At 41.2% G+C, this 7,853-nt stretch overlaps 1 pseudogene; it reads right to left on the reverse strand.

Moving 5' to 3' along the window:
- Nucleotides 1-5,815: 5,815 nt before the first annotated feature.
- On the reverse strand, nt 5,816-7,577 carry LOC105887985 (annotated as a pseudogene).
- Between the last annotated feature and the right edge of the window lie 276 nt (nt 7,578-7,853).

The raw sequence follows: 7,853 nt of genomic DNA on the forward strand, positions 1-7,853 counted from the left end.
CGCCTGCCACAATGCCCGGCTATTTTTTGTTGCAGTTTGGCCGGGGCTGGGTTTGAACCCACCACCCTCGGTATATGGGGCCGACACCCTACTCACTGAGCCACAGGCACCTCCCCTTAATATCATTTCTAATAACCTTAACTAAGCATAGGTATATCCTAGCTTTACTTAAGAAATGACTCAGAATTGGTAAGCAAGAAATTTGCTGAAGGAAGGAAAGAGGGAGGGAAAAGAAAGGAAGGAACAAATTTAGTTCCCATTTATAGCTTCATCATTAACAAATTTGAAATTATAATTAAGTCTTTAATATGGGGATTTACTATATCGAGGTTTTGAAATCTCAGTGGGCAAAGAAAGTTGAAGATACTGTGAAGTAAGGGAAATTCTTTCTGGTCACAAGAGAATGGGGGCAAAGGAAACAAACAGGAAAACAAGATGGTGACTGCTAGCCAGACGAATTTAAATTCTCTTCCTACTGGCAGCACTGGAGTGATTCCCACAACTCTCTCAGCATCTGGAACTTATTTGGCTACAGGTGGAGGGAGACAAGTAACAGCTAGTATGACTAGTAGGTTTCTAGAAATTTGGGAAGGAAAAGCTCAGGTTCTGACACAACCAGAGATCTGAAGGAGAAAGGAAATGACCTATAGACGGAAGCAGAATTAAAAACTTTCTGGATGCTTCTGATATTTAGCTTATGCAATGAAGTCCCAGGAAAATGAGGTCTCCAAAAGGAAAAGAAATAGCATCAAGTTGCTGGTGAGGTAAATAAGCTTTCCAGATATGGATCACTCAGTGATTTTTAACATCTATATACAGTCACACACTTAAAAGTTTTACACAAGTGTTAGATTTCTGTTGAAATGTAAAACCAAAAATGAATATAATTGATGCATGCTGAGTTCCCTAGATATAAACTCTGAGATGATTATTTGCATGCAGGAAGTTTATTGGGATGTGCCCAGGGATCCAATATCAGAGGAGGAGTGAAAGAAGTAGGACTGGGTAAAAGAAATCACAATACAATGGGGTCACAACAAAGGTCTCTCAGCCAGTCCTACAGGGAGCTCTGCTTTAGAGCAAAGGAGGTTGGTCCTTCATAGCTGGGCATGGACTAGTCATTAGATGTGTGCTTCCTATGAACTTGGGTGAAGTGACTCTCATTAGGTGAAGACAATTATCAGGAGAGAGACTTGTCTAAGAGCAAGATCTGGATCTGCCAAGATCCCTAGCTGCTGAGAGAAGAGGCTGCCTCAGTCCAACAGGGGGATCTGAGCAGTACATCATTGTATCCAATGCAGCCAAACCTTTGCACTGGATCTACTAGTTTTGTATAGTAAATTCTGGGAACATCTGCTCCAGGATCTTCGTTGGACTGGTCCTGGGGAAACTTACAAGAGGAAGGTTACTGTGACTAATTACAGCCTTTGTTACTGCTCCTGGTCTGAAGGCTGCACCTGGTAGTCATTGTGTCCCTGCCCTACAGCCCATTTTAGTTTCTCTCACCCTCAGCTCTGCTGTCTAGGGGACTTAACAGGTGGGATTCTGGTTACCACGTCCTTCTCAGGTTATGGCTGCTGCCCTTGTCTCATTGACTATCAAAATTGGGCAAAGAGGGATCAAGAGATGCCCCAGTTAATCACCAGGACCTCCAAACCCACAAAGCCCAGAGTTTCAGGGACAAGAAACACAAATACCACATGTGGGTCACTGTGGGTGATGGTAGACAAGGCCTGGGGCCACTCCTACTTCCTTCTCATGAATTCCAGAGCTTTGTGTTAGCCCTACTAAGAACATTGGCACATGTAATAATGGTAGACTTGGGGTATATGCTGCATCCTGGAAAATGTCACACTCTATCTTTGCAGGGTATTACCTACAAAGTGGCACCTCAGTTGCACCTTCAAAAAGCCATTTCATTTCTTTATCAGCTTCTGTACATAGTACCTGTGTGGAATGAAGTAGGAATAGTGGGTCTCATGGTCAGGTGCCGCTGTTGCTCCAACTCTGTTGTGAAATGGGCTCTTGGGACCCACTAAAATAAAAGAGAGGATTCTTCCATGTTGGTGGGCGGACACGCTACAGGCCTTCAGCTATGGTGCTGGCTGAGGCCCTGAGAACAGGAAAGGCAAGCTCATACTCAGAATATGTATTTATTCCAGTTGAAATGAACCACATCCACTCCCAGTGTAATCAACTTGCCATCAAGTGGCTGAGTGGTGTCCTGGAAGGATGGGGCCCTGCTAAGGGCTCTTTTGGTAGCAGATTACTCAGAAGGAGGAATAAACAGTAATGGCAGTTGCAGCAAAGGTTCCCATTTGAGTTTCAGTGCTGGGATAACTCTTCAGAGATGCCTTTCTTTGAGGCAAAGGAATCTGGCCTTATACCCCACACTCTATCATTGGCCAGTCATTGGAAGTAGCTACCCCTCGGGAGAGGAATATGACCTGGTCAAGTCATATCCACTAAAGGAGGATAATTCCTAGAGAGATACAACTTATATGAGAGCTGGCAGCCAGTTTTCCTAGCAGGTGAGGGAATGAGTGCCTCAATCCTGAAAGATAGCTGGATTTTTGTTGTATATTAGAATGTAAAACTCATTGACCTTTCCATTAATGGTTTCTTTAAATGCTTCTACATTCTAAAACTGGTATCTTATTTTCTGGTAAGAAAAGCATATTATTTTATTGTTGCCTATACATTATGGTAAACATTTAAAATGTTCATCTTCAAATGGATGTAGCTTTTAGTTTCATTATTTAACTCCTCTGAATTTATTATGGCATGTAGTATAGTATAACAAGTGATCATATCTCTTCCCCCTTTTGCCTAAAGAAGTGAAGTAATTTTAGTTTTGAAATGTATACATATGACCATATATACATGTGAATATGTAAGCATAAAAAAGGATGGAAGGAAAATTTTAACAGTAGCTAAACTTGGCTGGTTGTATGACAGTTGAACTTAATATTTCTATTTTTGGCTCAGTGCCTGTGGCTCAAGTGGCTAAGGCGCCAGCCACATACACCTAAGGTGGCGGGTTCGAATCCAGCCCAGGCCTGCCAAACAACAATGGCAGCTGCAACCAAAAAAGTAGCTAGGCGTTGTGGTGGGTGCCTGTGGTCCCAGCTACTTGGGAGGCTGAGGCAGAAGACTCGCTTGAGCCCAGGAGTTGGAGGTTGCTGTGAGCTGTGATGCCCAGGCACTCTACCCAGGGGGACAGCTTGAGGCTCTGTCTCAAAAAAAAAAAATTTCTCTTTTCATGAATCTATATGTTTTAATATACAGGGTAGACATAAAGTTCATGTGCAATTTAGTATGTTAATCTATTTTAAAATGCACATGAACTTTATGTCACCTTTATATGGTGCATTACAGGGAACACATATCACTTATTGCTTAGAAAAAGAGAAATTCTTTAAATTAAATGAAGAAAATAGGCATTTTAACTACTTTTAATAGGAATTTGGAATCTCACTTGTAAATGGGATTGCTTTTTCCAGTTTTGTTTCTGGCTATTGGTCATAACAACTACTTTAAAATCTGTTTGTGTTTCCTGCTGACCACTTGAGGAAATGAGAAATTGTCCATTGTTAGAAAGGGTACTTAGCAGAGATGGATTTGCACTGCCTGTTTACTTTCACATGTCTGTGTCTCTTATGGACAATGTTTGAGTAGTGCCTGACCCTGGTGAGCCATGCAGGCAGTGTACCTTTATTATTTTCCCCTATGAATAAGCCAAGTTAATTGACCTGTGCTGAGATCAACCCATGTCCTTAAACCATCTAAAGGCACAGGCTGTACAGACTTTTGCTTTCAATAGCTTTCATTTCAAATAATTAAAGCTGCCTGGGCTGCTTTGGGAGCTATTGGTTTCTATGATGTTAAAGACTGAAGTGACTAGTTATTTGAGGATTGGCTACAGGTTTTTAAGCAATGGATTAGAGATGGTCTAAATTATGCCTTAAAAATATGATGTGCTTTTAAAAATTATGTAAGCAAAGGCCAGATACGGTGGCGTCTGCCTGTAATCCCAGCACTCTGGGAGGCTGAGGCTGGTGGATTGCCTGAGCTCAAGACCAGCCTGACTAAGAGCGAGACTCCGTCTCTCAAAATACCCTGGTGTTGTGGCAGGCACCTGTAGTCCCAGCTACTCCGGAGGCTGAGGCAGGAGGATCACTTGAGCCCAAGAGTTTGAGGTTGCTATGAACTATGATGCCAGGGCACTCTACTGAGGGCATAAAAGTGAGACAGTATCTCAAAAAATTAAAAAAATTAAAAAAGAAAGAAAGAAAAAGAAAAAGCAAGTAATATGTATTTACTCTAGAAAAATGAGAAAACAGGTGGAGGGAAGGTGATTGGAGGCATCACCTCTATGGTTTATCTCACAAGGTTACAAGTAAATCTTTATAAAAGCAAAATATAAACGTCTTAACACAATAACTAAGAAAATGCCATGAAGGCTATGTTAACCAGTTTGATGAAAATATTTCAAATTGTATATGAAAACACCACACTATACCCCATGATTGCATTAATGTACACAGCTATGATTTAATTAAAAAAAAAAGAAAAGAAAAATGAGAAAACACAGATAAGCTAAAAACAAACAAACAACAACCAAAAAAAAGTCCAAATCCTACCACTTAATAGATGACCACTGTTAAGATTTTGGTGTCTTTTCTGCCATGTTTTTCATGTTTTATAATATAAAAATTATATACGTGTTTGATGTATATAATTATACAAATAAATTGCATACTTATACCAGGGTGCCAAAAAATGTGTACACATCATAAGCGATGTTATCTATGTATTATATGGGGTTGGACAATTAAGTTCGTGAACTCATCCTAGAAAAAGTGCTACATGCCTCATTGCTAAATATCACTATAGTCACCTCCAGAGTATTCCCTTTGGCCATCTGGTGTCCATAGTAATATTCAGCAGTGAGGTGTGTGGCACTTCTAGGATGAGTTTGTATATTGTAATTTGTATATATTTTGTAATTGCAAATGTCAAATGTGACTTGTGTTCATCTTTTGTTATTGGTATATATTGAATATTACAATTTTAATATAGTTTTTTCCTTCCATAGAATGTGTATGCCCTTTGTTGGCACCCTCTGTATTTTCTAGTTTCTAAGATATACTTCCCTACATTTAACATTTCTGAAATTGAGATGCAGTTTTACTGTGACTAAATTTGATAAATCATTTTTCTTCTTCTCCCAAATAGCTATAATTAAATGCAGTTCATGGTATTTTAAAATTGAGAGAGATTTTTAATTAAACTTTTTATTTTCAGATCATTGTAATTTTTACCCCAATAGTAACATCTCACAAAATTATAAGATAATATCACAACCAGTATGTTGATACTGATGCAGAACATTCCCATTACCACAAGGATTCCCCATGCTGTCCTTTTAAAACCATACCCGCCTTCCTCCCATTCCCCACTGCCCCATCTAGTCTGTTACCTCTGGTAGCCACCAATATGTTCACCTTTTCTTTACTTTGCTATCTCAAGAATATTTTATAGATGGGCCAGGCATTGTGGCTCATGCCTATAATCCTACCACTTTGAGAGGCAAAGGTAGGAGGATTACTTGAGGCCAGGATTGTCGCGACCCGTCGGGCTCTCGTGGCCCTGGTCTCAGTTAGCGCAGGAAGGAACCAGGCGAGAAGCGGATTAGAAGTACAAGCTTGTGGAAGGCGAGCTAGCCCTTACTTTCCTGGTAGCCCAGAGCAACCGCCGCACCAGCCTTTTATTGAGCCAGAACAACACAGGTGAGGGGAGTAATTAACAATGACTAGGTGCTGAGGGCACGGGCTCCTCCCACAAGGAACTCCTGTGGAGGAATGGCCCCAGGTCCACGCCTCAGCTGCAGATCATCTTGCTCGGATGTTGGCGTCTCCTACACAGGATGAACCTGGGCAACATAGCAAGAACATACCAAGTCCCCATCTCTACATAAAAGGACTAACTTTCTTTCTTACTTTCCTTCTTTCTTTTTTTTTTTTTTTTTTTGAGATAGAGTCTTACTATTTTGCCCTCAGTAGAGTGCTATAGCATCACAGCTCACAGCAACCTCCAACTCCTAGGCTCAAGTAATTCTCTTCCCTAAGCTTTCCAAGTAGCTGGGACTATAGGTGCCTACCACAATGCCCAGCTAGTTTTTAGAGATGGGGTCTTGCTCTTGCTCAGGGTGGTCTCGAACTCCTGAACCCCAGCAATCCACCTGCCTTGGCCTCCTAGAATGCTAGGGTTACAGGTGTGAGCCACTGAGGCTGGCTATCTCAAATAATTTTAAAAATAAGCTAATAAGCTGAGTGTGGTGGCATAGGTCAGTGTCCTAGCTACTCAGGAGATTGAATCAGGAGGATCACTGGAGCCCAGGAGATCGGGGCTGCAAGGAGCTATGATTGGTCCACTTCACTCTAGCCTGGGTGACAGAGTGAGATCCTGTCTCTAAAAAAACAAAAATGAAGAAGAATGTTTCATAAATGAAAATACACAATATGTAAATTTCCATTTTTGGCTTTTTTCACTAAGCATAATTATCTGGAGATGCATCCATGTATTGATAATATGTTTTTCTTTTATTTAGAGAAATATTCCATGGTGTGAATGTACATAATTTTTTTTAAAGTATCGATTATTTCATTAGGTTCTTTGTAAGAAATTTCTAATACCAATTTCTGAGGATAAAGTCCACTCATCAGGACAAATACAGATCTCAGGAGCCCTGGAGCTGAGGAATAGCTTTGATTTTTGGTAAAATTTGTAAGTCCACAGCTTTCTGATCAACCTTGCACTGCTCTATAATGTCTTTGTTCTCTTTTTCTGTGTCAAAGATCTCACCTTCCTGGTGCCAGGGCTACTGTAGCTGCTGCTTCGTGAAGCATCAGTAATACCAATTTTTGTGGAGGGGGCAGTGACAAATTTCTGGTGTGTTTTTTGCAGAGAAACTCAGTTGAGGACCAGAGGTCAAGTCACAAGTAATAAGCTACCGCTCAGCTGTTTCAGGAAAACCACCTCTTGCCTCTATGGAGCCCAGTGAGAAAGACCAGAATGGTCCCAGGACTGATGCCAGCTCACAGTTTTCTCATGTGTTGACTGAAGTTTTGTTGCCATGGTTCAACACCTTTCAAAGCGCATCTTCAGTAGGATAATGTCTAGGCGTTTTACAAAGTTTAGCCAACTGGTTTCAGGACAAGGACCTTCTTTTTCTTTTCTTTATATTTTTGGCCAGGGCCGGGTTTGAACCCACTGCCTCCGGTATATGGGGCTGGCGCGCTACTCCTTGAGCCACAGGCACCGCCTCTTCTTTTTCTTTTCGATCTTGGATTTAGCCACTGAGAATTTCCTCTCATACGTTGCCTTTCTAGAATACACAGCAGAGCATGAGTATCTGCTGATTCCTCTAATGAGGACAGGATTTCGAGGGGCTTCCCCTTCTTGGGCCTTTTAGCCTTGAGGTTACCATTTTTAACTTCGGCGCTGGCATCAGCCTTCTTGGCTTCAGGTTTCTTCTCCTTAATATCCAGCTTCTCAACATTGTCATCTGCCATCCTGCAAGATGGGAAAGAGAACGAAGCCCTCATTTTTTTAACTGTTCATTCATGTAAGCATATCTGGTTTGTTTCCAGTTTGGGGTGTCACAAATAAAGCTGCTTATAAACGTTCATGTACAGATTTTTGTGGGAGCGTAGCCTACATTTCTCTGACATGAATGCCCAGGGGTGCAATTGATGGGTTGTATGGTGGTTGAAAGTTTAATTTCTTTAAGAAACTGACAAGTTGTTTCCACAGTGGTTGTACTGTTTCTCTTTCCACCAGCAACCTAT

The sequence above is a fragment of the Otolemur garnettii genome, unplaced genomic scaffold, assembly GCF_000181295.1.
Source record: "Otolemur garnettii isolate 467f Iridium unplaced genomic scaffold, OtoGar3 scaffold00001, whole genome shotgun sequence".
NCBI classification, from domain to species: domain Eukaryota; kingdom Metazoa; phylum Chordata; class Mammalia; order Primates; family Galagidae; genus Otolemur; species Otolemur garnettii.